At 47.3% G+C, this 12,871-nt stretch overlaps 2 protein-coding genes across 2 annotated transcripts in view; one reads left to right on the top strand and one right to left on the bottom strand.

The window, feature by feature from the left end:
* LOC309703676 (uncharacterized protein) overlaps positions 1-12,871 on the top strand; it is a 61,890-nt gene that overhangs the window by 25,552 nt on the left and 23,467 nt on the right. The gene's annotated exons all lie outside the window — the stretch shown is intronic.
* Positions 1-12,871, bottom strand: part of LOC309703475 (protein NLRC3-like) — a 37,614-nt gene that overhangs the window by 21,759 nt on the left and 2,984 nt on the right. The window lies entirely within an intron of this gene.

Consider the following 12,871-nt stretch of genomic DNA (forward strand, 5'->3'; position numbering starts at 1 on the left):
GAGGTGAACATGAGCTGAATTTGCGTGCAGTAGTATTTGCTTGCACACAGAGCTTCTGCCTTTGTCTGTATATGTCGTCATCATTTATTTGGTCAGTATTATAGTGACCGAGGTATTTAACCTTTTTATGAACTTCAAGAGTTTTTTGGGTAAGTTTAAACACAGGGAAATTTAGCAAGCTACCCTGCTAGGTTCTCCATATCAAGACAGCTCTTCTAACAGCATTGTACTTTATATCATATAGCACACCATATTCAGTACAGACATTAAGAAGCGCCTGTAAACCAGCACTGCTTGGACGAAAAACAACCAGGTCACCTGCACGTATAAGATGATTTATCAATGTTATACCTAATATAAACCCAGTGGTATAGGCTTTTAGCTGCATGAACAAATCATCAACAAATAAATTAAATAAAATTGGAGTTAAAACCCCACCCTGTCTGACAGCATTGCTGACAGCAAGGGGGGCAGAAATACTGCTTCTTCATTTAACCTGCATCTTCTGATGAGCGTGCCAGTAAGAGAGAATCCTCACAGTGTATCCAGGAACTCCCGTCGCTTCACTTTATCCAAAGGGTTTCTGTGGTTTACTCGATCAAAACTTTAGAGGCATCCATGACACACATAAGGACAGATGAATTTTTAGCCCTATACAAACTATTTCCTTGACTGCATATTGTCAGGGTCCTGGGACTGGGCGACCCAGGATCCCTGGGCAGTCATGGACCTGTGTATTATTATTATGTATTTTTGGTGTCGTTTCTCCTTCTCTGTGCGTGTACATATGTGTGTTTCTCTGTGCTGTGTTAGTCTGTGTCCCACTCATATGTTTAGGCGAGGTATGGGTGTGTATGTCTGCGGGTGTGCCTGGAGGATGGAGCTCGGCCACCTGCAGGCCTGAGGGGTGTGGCCCTGCGGAGGGACTGGCCACACCCGAAGCCACACACCTGCCGCTGATCAGGGCTCGTCGGGGGAGCTACTTAGGAGAGTCTTGGAGCTCCCACCGACGCGGGATCATTGAGTTATCTTACCAAGTCAGTGTGTGTTAGCGTAGGTCTGTGCTGTGCGTATATGCCCGCCGAGGGTTAGTGTTGACGGCTGCGTCTCTGGTTTCCCTACAGGAGGAGGAGTGGTCCGGAGAGGCAGCACGCACGGGGGTGCGGAAACACAACAGCGGGGAGCACGAGCACAGATATCGGAGGGAAGCACGCACACGGGGTTCGAGGGAGCAACGGGGAGTTATTGTTTTTACAGCCTTTTCACTGTAAATAAAGAGCACTGTTTGCATCGCAGAGTCTGCGTTTTGGGTCCTCCTTTCCCCACATCCCCACGGTCTGCCAGCCAGACCGTGACAGAATGATCCCGCCAACCGCCATGGACCCAGCAAACTCAGGAGTTGCCACGGAGGAGAGATCGCTCGCGCAGCTATGGGATTACTGCCGGAGCGTAGTCCAGGCCGTAAATCCACACAGGAGACACATACAGGTAGTGTTCCTTGATAATCACCTCACATCCACTACCTTCACCACGAACATTCTGGACATTAACAAACTTAGGCACCTGGTCGCTAGGTTAAGGGAGAGCTCGAGTTTTGAACTATTTGGCTTGGGTGGTCCGAGCATGGACAGTTCGGCTGCTCTCCTAGAGACTCTAGCCGCTTGGTTTTTCACGCGTCGGCGGAGGGCTTTCCCGTCGGTGCTCGCGGCACAATCGTTTGATCCGCCGTTACGGAAGGCATGCCGCACTCTCTACCATCATCCCATTACGCCTCAACCCACTCCTGCGGTTTCAGCCCAGTCAGCTGGCAACGGACCAACAGCGCTCATCACCGCAGTGAGTAAACCCGACTCGTTTGTGTCTATTAATCATGTCATTGAAAATCACAACCCAGATGAACAGCAGAAGACTGTTTCCATACACCCGGCCCCGCCTTCACGGAGGAGAAGGCGTCCTCGCAAGCAGCGTTCAACCACATCCACACTCACTCCTGTGCTGGTCGAAGACTCAGGACCAGCGGCTCTGGATGCCACAGTGAGTAAAATGGACTCTGCCGGTGTTATAAATTCCCTTTCTGTAAACATAAAAATAGAAACTGTTTGCTGTACCTCCAAAGACCCAGCAAATATTCCCTCTGAGACTGTAAGCTGGGAGCTAGGGAGTTCCGAGCATACAGACCCAAATGACTTTTTGGCTCAGTCTGGCCGCATGGAGACGGAGGTTCTCCCCAGGGCTTCCCCAGAGACCGAACTGGAGGTCTCAGTTGCCTCTGGACCCCTGGAATTTGTTGGGCCAGCTGTAACATTTTCATCCTCTCCACCCTTCATAGTAGCCATCTCACCCTCACCTCAGCCTGCTGCCCAGCTGGTGGCTCAGTCTTCAGTCCTGTCAGCCTCTCACCTTCATCCTCAGTTGGAGGTCGATATGCCGGCCGGACCACCTCTGCCATCATTTCACCCATCTGTCCCTGCATCGCTGTCCAGTCTACCGGGAGTGGCTGCCACACCATCGTCGCCTCCGGATCATCCATCTGTGGCTGAAGCGCAGCCGTCAACTCATCCGCCTGCAGTCACCCCTCAGCCGTCTGCTTCACTGGCCGCTACCTCACCACCCGCACCTGCCCTGCCCGAGTGGGAGCTCTGCGGGCCCCAGTGGGTGCTCAGCGAACGGGAGGAGCTCGCGCTGCCGGAGCAGGAGCTCGCGCTGCCAGCCGAGGAGGAGCTCGCGCTGCCAGCCGAGGAGCCCGGCGAGCCGGAGGAGCTCGCGCTGCCAGCCGAGGAGGAGCTCGCGCTGCCAGCCGAGGAGGAGCTCAGCGAGCGGGAGCCGGAGCTCAGCGAGCGGGAGCCGGAGCTCAGCGAGCCGCCAGCCGAGGAGCAGCTCAGCGAGCCGGAGGAGCTCAGCATGCCCGAGCAGGAGCTCAGCATGCCCGAGGAGCTCAGCGAGCCGGAGCAGGAGCAGCTCAGCGAGCCGGAGCAGGAGCAGCTCAGCGAGCAGGAGCAGCTCAGCGAACCACCAGCAGAGGAGCTCGGCGAGCGGAAGGAACAACCGGCGCTGCCAGCAGCCGAGGAGGAGCTCTCGCTGCCAGCAGCCGAGGAGGGACCCGCTCAGCCGGAGCCGGAGATCAGCGGACCGGAGGGACCTCCACGTCTAGCGCGGCCTCCTCGCCATCTACGTCCGGTGCGTCCACGTCAGCGATCGGCGCGTCATGGACCTGGTGCCACGCCTCGCTGTTGCTCACCGGAGCAGCGCCGCCGCCGCCACCGGACCCGTGGCAGGCCACCAGAACCGTTCCGCCGCCATCGGACCCGTGGCAGGCCGCCGGAGGAGCAGCGCCGCCGCCACCGGACCTGTGGCAGGCCGCCAGAACCGTTCCGCCGCCACCGGACCCGTGGCAGGCCCCCTAAACTGTTTTGCTGCTGCTGCCGGACCCGGGGCCGTCCGCCGGAGCTGCTACGTCGCCGCCGTTGGGCTCGAGGTAGGCCCCCTGAACTCTTTTGTTATGTTGATGGGCCGCCTGAGACTGTTTTGTGGCGTTTTTTCTTTTTGTTGCTCCGCTGCGGGATGCGCGGTCGGACTCTGGGACTGTGACCTTGGGGGGGTTGTTTTCTTTGGGGGTTTTTGCTTGTTTTGGTTCTGCCCTCCGTCCTGGACCTCCCGCCGCCCGCCCTGGGTTGGTTGTACTGTTTTTGGTTTGTGTTTTTGGGTCGTCGGGAGCCGACCCTTAGAGGGGGGGTACTGTCAGGGTCCTGGGACTGGGCGACCCAGGATCCCTGGGCAGTCATGGACCTGTGTATTATTATTATGTATTTTTGGTGTCGTTTCTCCTTCTCTGTGCGTGTACATATGTGTGTTTCTCTGTGCTGTGTTAGTCTGTGTCCCACTCATATGTTTAGGCGAGGTATGGGTGTGTATGTCTGCGGGTGTGCCTGGAGGATGGAGCTCGGCCACCTGCAGGCCTGAGGGGTGTGGCCCTGCGGAGGGACTGGCCACACCCGAAGCCACACACCTGCCGCTGATCAGGGCTCGTCGGGGGAGCTACTTAGGAGAGTCTTGGAGCTCCCACCGACGCGGGATCATTGAGTTATCTTACCAAGTCAGTGTGTGTTAGCGTAGGTCTGTGCTGTGCGTATATGCCCGCCGAGGGTTAGTGTTGACGGCTGCGTCTCTGGTTTCCCTACAGGAGGAGGAGTGGTCCGGAGAGGCAGCACGCACGGGGGTGCGGAAACACAACAGCGGGGAGCACGAGCACAGATATCGGAGGGAAGCACGCACACGGGGTTCGAGGGAGCAACGGGGAGTTATTGTTTTTACAGCCTTTTCACTGTAAATAAAGAGCACTGTTTGCATCGCAGAGTCTGCGTTTTGGGTCCTCCTTTCCCCACATCCCCACGGTCTGCCAGCCAGACCGTGACACATATATATGACAGTGCTATGCTTTGGTTTGAAGCCAAACTGATCATCCAGGGAAGAGATGAAAACACTAACTCTATCAAACAAGATTATTTCTAGCGCCTTAGATAAAATACTGGCTAGTGCAATCAGCCTATAATTATCCAGACAACTCACTTTTGCAGCTTTATATTTCATAACTGGTACAAGTAAAATGCATAGCACTGACTCAGGTAGTATGCCATGAATCATAAACCCAGTGAAGCAGAGCGCTAGAAGAGGAGCTAGCCTTAAACTAGCATGTTTTAAATGTTTTGCAGTGATGTGATCCAAGCCACAAGATTTACTATTAGATAACCTGCAAATGGTTTCATTTACCTCATGTGTCCTTACACTAATTGCTTCATCGCTCATGTCAGAATTGTCTTCATATGGTTCACTTTTTATACAGTTAAACAACGCACTGTAATGCTGTCTCCATAATGCTTCAATGTTATCTGCCCCAGAAACACCGTCAACAGTTGATGGTAGAGATGGTTTACAATTACTAAAACCTTTCACCTCTTTCCTCTTTCATACAGAGCAGTCACTATATCATCACACATGGAGCAGAGTTCATGTTTATGCACAACATTCTTACAGTTGACATCCTTGTACAAAATCACTTCTTTGGGCAAAGAAATGTTTTTCAGAGGTATATCGGCATTACTATAATAAGCTAAGAAGTCATCTTCCCTAAATGCTGACCAGTCTAATTTTACACTGGTAGAAATAGTAGCAATATTATTTTCAGTTATTGCTGGCATTTGTTCCACATTCACAGTAAAACCAAAAGGTAAACCAAAAGGACACAGTTACCTCATACCTATGCTTGGCACCACTGTACCGTGTCTGCGCAGTTTAGAAAAACGCCAGACCAGAGCCCCTTCAGGCTAGAGTAAAGGATTGTACATTTAACTCACATCATTACATTAAGCAGTAACCTTGAAAGAGTATAACTTGCTATGTTAACTAGAAATTTTTTGACGGGTCACATCTCTACTGAGTTTCTCTCTCAAATACAAAGCAAGAGTTTCTGCATCTACATCCAGGGCAAATTTAGTGGCAAATACGCTCACCAATTTAGTTTTCACAGTTTTGATTGTACTCACAGCTCCAGTGCCAATGATCGATACAGCTCCAGGCCTCTTATTGCGTCCAGTGGTAAAAGCATGCGTTCCTGAACCTGAATTAACCTTCTCCAACTTCCAACAAAGTCTGCCATTTTTCACAACTTTACGCAACTGTGGGGAGCATGTAAAAAGCTCTGTCTCAACAGAATCCTCCCTTGTTGCAGTAGTTTCCATATTAGGACCTGAGGCTCTCATCAGAGCCCGATCTTGACCACATAGCAATATCTCCGCACAAAACGCTGACACTGTGCTTGTCCCAGTCTTTGAACCAGCCAAAGTTCCGGTTCCCTGCCTTCCACATGGGCCACCTTTAACTCGACTCCCCTGCCGGTCCTCTGAGTGCTTCCACAGGGGAAGTGGGAAGCGGTCTCCGGCCCCTGAGCGTTCAGAGTAATAGGCTCAGTCAGCACCTCAAACTGACACTCAAGAGCAGTCACACGTTGGTTGACCTCGACAGCATTGGTCTTAAATTGCTCAAAAACATCTGCCTGTAGTTTGATTGGATGTTTTAAAGCACCCACCTGAGCACATAGCTGGTCCATTCTCCGTAGTAAACAACACACATCCATGCTGGAGTGTGTAAGAGGCGGCAAATCATCCAGGTACGAGAGACAAATCTGGGGATATTCTCACCACACTCATTCAGCACTTTAAGGCAGAGTTTAATATTGTTATGATGTCCTTTATATCCAACGCACCGCTGTGAGGTAGTAGGGCAGAGCTCAAACAAAACTTTCTTGGAGTCAAATGTGTTCCTGGCCAACAACACAATTTCATCCTAACTTAAAGTTTTTTAATTTGAGTGAGATGGAGGGGAGACTTGTTTTCCCACCCTCACTGATTGGGGTCTGTCTGTGAGGAAGTTGAGGATCCACTGACACAGTGATGAGCTGAGTCCTAGATCTGTCAACTTGGTGAAAAGCTTAGAGGGAATTATTGTGTTGAATGCTGAACTGTAGTCCACGAACAGCATCCTAACATAATTCCCTCTGCCAGTGTCCAGGTGACTCAGGGATGTGTGGAGCAGGTGAGATATGGCATCGTCTGTGGAACGATTAGTCCGGTAAGCAAATTGAAGTGAGTTGATGGTGGCAGGAAGTGAAGAAGTTATGTGATCTCTCATCAGTCTTTCAAAACACTTCATCACAATTGAAGTCAGTGCTACTGGACGGTAGTCATTGTGGCAAGCGGGCTGTTGTTTCTTTGGAACAGGAACTATAATGGACTGTTTGAAGCATGTGGGAACCACAGCTTGGGCCAGGGAGAGGTTGAAGGTCTCCGTGAACACCGGTGCTAGCTGATCAGCGCAGGCTCTAAGGACCCGGCCAGGGATTGCATCTGGTACTGCTGCCTTCCTGGTGTTCACCCTCCTGAAGGTGTTCCTCACGGCATGCTCTGTGATGACGAATGCATTTTCTTCACTGGTGCACTCCGAGCGCGTGCAGCCGTTTGTTGTTTTAATTGCTGCGGCGTCGAAGCGAGCATAAAACGTGTTCAGCTCATCAGCCAGTGAAGCATCTGCATTCATCATTGAAGAAGCTGGTCGTTTATAGTCCGTTATAGTCCGCAGTCCTTTCCACAGGCTCCTAGAGTCGCACTGTCGTAGCTGTGACTCTAGTTTTTCCCCGTAGCTCCGCTTTGCCTTTCGGACCGCGCTGCGCACATTGTAGGACGCAGCCTTGTATAGGTCCATATTACTGGAGACGAGCCCTTCATTGTAGGCAGCGGTGCGTGATCTCAGAGCATCGCGGATGTTTTTATCCACCCACGGCTTCTGGTTGGGAAACGTTCGGATGATAGTTCTTTCTGCTGTGTCGTCCACTAGTTTCCCAATAAATCCCACAACCGCTTCCGTAAACATGTTGATGTCATCAGAGCTGCGCCGAAACATGTCCCAGTCTGCGTCATCCAGTGCGTCATCCAGTGCGTCCTGCAGCGCGGCCACTGATTGGTCCATCCAGCGAGTGACCTCCCTCCTGATTGGTGGTTGCTGCTTTAGCCTTTGTTTGTAAGCAGGCATGAGGAAGATGGCGGCATGGTCCAATTTTCCAAATGCCGGCAGGGGCTGAGCCTTGTAACAGTTCTTGAACGGGGTGTAGCAGTGGTCTAATGTCCTCGTGCCCTGGGTGGGGCAGTTGATGTGCTGGTGAAGGTTGTGAAATGTCCCTTTGAGATTCACTCTGTTAAAATCTCCCATAACAATGAGTGCGTCATCTTGGTGAAGTGTTTGTTGATGTGTGAGAGCCTCATGTAGCTCACATAAGGCAGTGTCCGAGTCCGCGTGAGGCGGAATGTAAACAGTGCAGGCAATGACCGCAGTGAATTCCCGAGGGAGATAGAAAGGGCGACATTTAACGATCAAAAGCTCCAGATTGGGCGAGCAAGAGCGTGTGAGTGGGGAGATGTTTGTGCTGTCGCACCATCTGTTGTTCACCATCAAACACACTCCACCACCTCTTTTCTTCCCCGACTCCCTTGTCCTGTCCATGCAGTAAACCGAAAAGAACCCCGTCGGCTGCACGGCGTGGTCTGGTATCGCTGGGTTCAGCCAAGTCTCAGTGAAGCAGAGGAGGTTGCAGTCCCGAATGTCTCTCTGGAACTTGATTCTGGCTCTGAGGTCATCAAGCTTGTTCTCGATGGATTGAACATTGGCTAACAGGATACTGGGCATGGGAGCCCGTAGCCTCGAGGCCGTCGCTTAGGGTCGCGTCCTTTGTTCTCTCTCAGGATCTCCTTTGGCCAGGTTGGGTCCGGAGTTAGACATGGTGAAATGTTCGTGTATTGTAGACCAATAGAAACCAAAGTGTCTCTACTGTAGCGGATTTGTGTGTTTTGCATGATGCCCATGCAAGATTATCGCAGATATAGCAAAAAGTGACGAAAAACTGCAAAAAGTGGAGAAGTTGGGGCAGAGCATCCAGCACGGCAGCCAACCTCACCGGCGCCATTTTTTCTCCACTAATGGTGGATGATGCCACCATTAGTAGTAATGTCCCTAAGCAATATTTAATAACTCCGATGATGATCCGAGAAGCTTCTTCAGCTTGACTATGACAACAACGGGTATGACCAACGATGACCTGGATGACTGAGAATCTTCACAGACATCCGATGATGTCTTGTGCATTCACTAGGGGGAGCAGTGTGGAGGGAACATTCCTTTACAGGTTTAATACACACTTACACTCCAATTGCATAACAATATTTATGTGTGTGTGTATTTCTGCAAAAAGTATTTGGTGCTTTGTTCTTAACATTTCAAGTGATTTGGTCAGTCAAATGTTGCATTAGGAGTTCCAAATAAATTAACGGTAATAGCAGCAAATATCATGGTCCTTCCTACTTACTCAAGTTGTCTGGTGCATATCATATCACTTTTGTGATTTTTTTTTTTAATCTAATCTGAAAATGTTCAAAGATTTCAAGGTTAAAAATGTTTGTGCTGTGAAAGAGACAATCCAAATACAACAATGGGTGTGTCCCAGCGATAATGTCCCATCTGCAGTCTCTATTTATCTTTTTAGTAATTTAGATAGTTATCAGTGCAAAACCTCAATATGCTGACAGGCAGAAGAGAATTAACAAGCATTAGTGTTTAACCTGCTGTTAATGATCTTTTTAACTATGCAATTTAGATTCTTAACAGCTGATACATATTTTATATATTTTTAAAAGTATTTCTTGTTATTGTTCAAGCAAAGCATCATCATTACTAGAGCTGGGTGATATTGCCTAAAATTCATATCGCAGTGTAATTTGAAGTATGTGTGGTAACGATATATATCGCGATGTATTTTTTCTTCTGTATAACGCATTTTCGGCACTATAAGGTGCACATAAAATCCTTTAATTTTCTCAAAAATCGACAGTGCGCCTTTTGATCCGGTGCGCCTTATGTATGAATTCTGGTTGTGCTTACTGATCTCGAACTGATTTTATGTGTTACACAGCGCTCAAAAATCTATCAAAAAATATTTTAGTACGATTTTGGTAAGCTACGAGGCCGCACTGTTTGATGGATTGTCGGAGCATTACGGCTACCATAGTCAGGAGCCTCGCTGAGTAATCTGGGTCCAAAACTCCATCCTCTTCAGGTCCCATAGTCAAACAAACACTGCAGCATCACTGAGAGTTAAAAACTGTCTAAATTCTTTCATCTTTAATAAAATCATCAGTGTTGCTGCTTTACCAGGTGTAACAATTAAGTTTAACATCCATGAAAACAGAATTTATTCAATTTAACGGACTTAGAAGTTAGCTTGCTAGTTTCCAGCTAAACATGGTATAGCATGTTCTGACTGAGAGATTTCTGAAAACAACTGAAGTTGGACTTCAGGACTAGCTGGTATATAATGATGTGCTACATGATCGTTAGCAGCAACTTTTTTTTACTCGATAAACATTAACGTGAGGGTTCCTAATGGTTAGGGACAAATGCAATCGCATGGCAGGATGCTGAAAACGGACCAACCTTCAGTCAGGAGAACAACTGAGATCATTCATCCACAATACGAGGTTAGTCATTAATATACTGCAACAACATGGGAATAGAGCAGCTGTGAGAAAATTCAACATTAATGAATCAATGGTACGGAAGTGGAGGAAAGGCAGTTTTTGGCTTTCCTCATATTCCAAAACTTCCTTCATCTCTTCACTATTACTGTCGCCCGGTATAATTTGCAGATGATACTGTTTGCAGCCGCTGCGATGTTTTCAATCAAAATAGGCGCAGCTTGATGACACCATCAACATGCGCTATCGCGGTAGAGCGGTATAGTCAAAATCTCTGCCATTCTTTTTGTTTCTACCGTATGCCGGTTATACCTCCCACCCCTAATCATTACCATATAACCTCAATATAAGGAATAAACCATGCAAAATCTCTGGGAAACTGCAGGAACGTTTGAGTCCTTAAGTTTGAATGAAGCGTTGGAGGTAGTAAGAGATTACAGGATGACCCCAACCTCAGCAACAGGACCAATCTCAACACTGACTAAGTGTTTTTGCTTTTGGAACTGTGTCTTAATTCCACCTACTTCACATAGGGAAGCAGAAGAACATATCATATCAAGACAGCCCTGAGTAAATGTGGTTATCCCAGCTGGATATTTTTCAAAAATGAGAAGGAGCTTAAAGAAAGCTCCAGCCGATCCAGGAGAGAAGGACAACTGCTGCGTAAGAGAAAACCCGTAGTGATACTGTATTTGTCAGGAGTATCAGATCAGTTAAGACGCATTTACTGTATCTGATTTTTCCAATTTCTGTTGAAATCCTGTTTTTAAAAGTAGGCATTCAGAGGATGTTACTAAAAGTGGTGTTAATTCAGCTGCAAACTTTTTGACACCTTGTTGTCATGGCTGGGGCAGCAGTCGTGTGGTGTATTGAGAAAAGGATACAAAATGAAGGCTAGATGCAGGTGAGCGTTTATTTACAAAGGGTGAAAATAACAAAAGTGAGGGCAGAACTGAACATAAACCTAAACTGGGAAAAAAGAATAAACCTGGAACACGTAACATGGAGAAGAACACAAGCTGAGAACCGAGAGACACGGCGAAATACCAACTACGCAGAGTAACACGGAGGAACACAGACGACGCGACGAGGAGCACAGGCAGACACACACTATAAATACACACACCAGGTAATGAGGAAATGACACACAGGGGTGGACACAGCTGAAACTAATGGACATAACGAGACACAGACCTACAAAGTAAAACAGGAAAGACACAGACTGTTTTACAACACAAAACTCAGAGACATGAACAGAGTACAGAGGGAGACACAGGTAGGGATAATACACGACAACCAAACACAAAGAACTAATACAAAATCAGAATAAACTAGAAAAATAATAACAATAAACTCAAAGCGCTGGGTCACAGACCCAGGACAATGACACATGTTAAATTTATAATAGAGTGTAACTTAAAAAATATGATGATGCAATTTCTACTTGGTGGAATGATATGGGAAGTCATGTAAACATGTATGTTTAGTTTATTTAGGTCGCTCAGTCATCTTGGGATAAATGTGAGATATCGCTTCATTTATTTATATGCTCAGTCCTGTCCCACATTTCCAACGACACAATTCCACAGATTCTATAAAACTCAGCCCAAACAAAAATATTATCTGTCTATTGCATATCTAGCAAGTTTACACTGGTCTATTACACTCTAATTTGTATGGTTGCAAGGTTAAAACAGAGCTTGAAAAAAAACCCATTCCCCTCCAATATGGTATTGGAGGGGAATGGGCTTATTTCGATGCCATGCGCATCAAAATAAAGAATTCTGTGCTTAAATAATGAATTGTAGAATAAATTCTGCATTTGTAAATTCATTTTTGAATTCCAATTTAATAATGTGATTTTCAAAATGCTTTTCAAAATGCTTTTTAAAATGGCGATTCCACTCCTCATTTCAAAATCCATTTCCCTTTGCTGTTTGCTCACAGATTAGCTCAGGAATTAACATTTGGATTAGCAGCTGGATTAGCAACTTCATTTGAAAAATCCTGCTGCAATGCAAATTAGCCACACCGGGAGATGTAAGGAGCTCTCGGATTGGTTGGACAGACACAAGCTGTCTGCCTAGATTTTTCTATGCTGCTGTTTGTGTTGATATCTTTGCCCTGCTAAGAAGCGTGTGTGCTTGTACAAAGACCTTGCTGCCTCGGGATTTACACTCGGCTCGACACGGATATGTGAAGAATGAAGGGACCCTGTAGTGAAAAGGAGAACTGAACCTCTGACTGTGCACCTCTTTACTCAGTCTGACCACCTATTGAAGGTAACGTGCTGACGTGGCTAATGCTAACATGACCGTACGTAGCCCCGTTAAGGTCATCTTAGCTTATGAAAATGTGTAATAACTCCGTGTAATAACGTGTTTTGTAAGCTGCTGTGCTCTTCACAAATAAAGCTGGAAGCAGCTCAGACTATTAGAAGCGGCACTGAGCCCCGTTACATTTATACAGTGTTAGAGCAATGGCTGCTACCTACAGCCTTTAAACTAGCGATTAAAATGCTGACAGTAAACTCATCAGTCCAGATGTTACCACATTTCTTTGTGATATTGAGAGTTAAAACAACTGAGACAGGCTGATTAAAATAACAGCTGTCAGTTCTCTCATTCCTTATATCAAGACTGGAGATCACACTACTGATTTCAGTTCATTTGATATGCGAGTGCACAGATTCATTCTCAACTGGACGTAAATGATGATCAAAAGTTGTATAATGAATTCCTCGCTTATTGAATATTTTTGACCAGGAAACAACATCAAGAATTTCATTTAAATCAGAC

The sequence above is a fragment of the Aulonocara stuartgranti genome (genome assembly GCF_965226115.1).
Source record: "Aulonocara stuartgranti genome assembly, chromosome: 3".
Taxonomy (NCBI): domain Eukaryota; kingdom Metazoa; phylum Chordata; class Actinopteri; order Cichliformes; family Cichlidae; genus Aulonocara; species Aulonocara stuartgranti.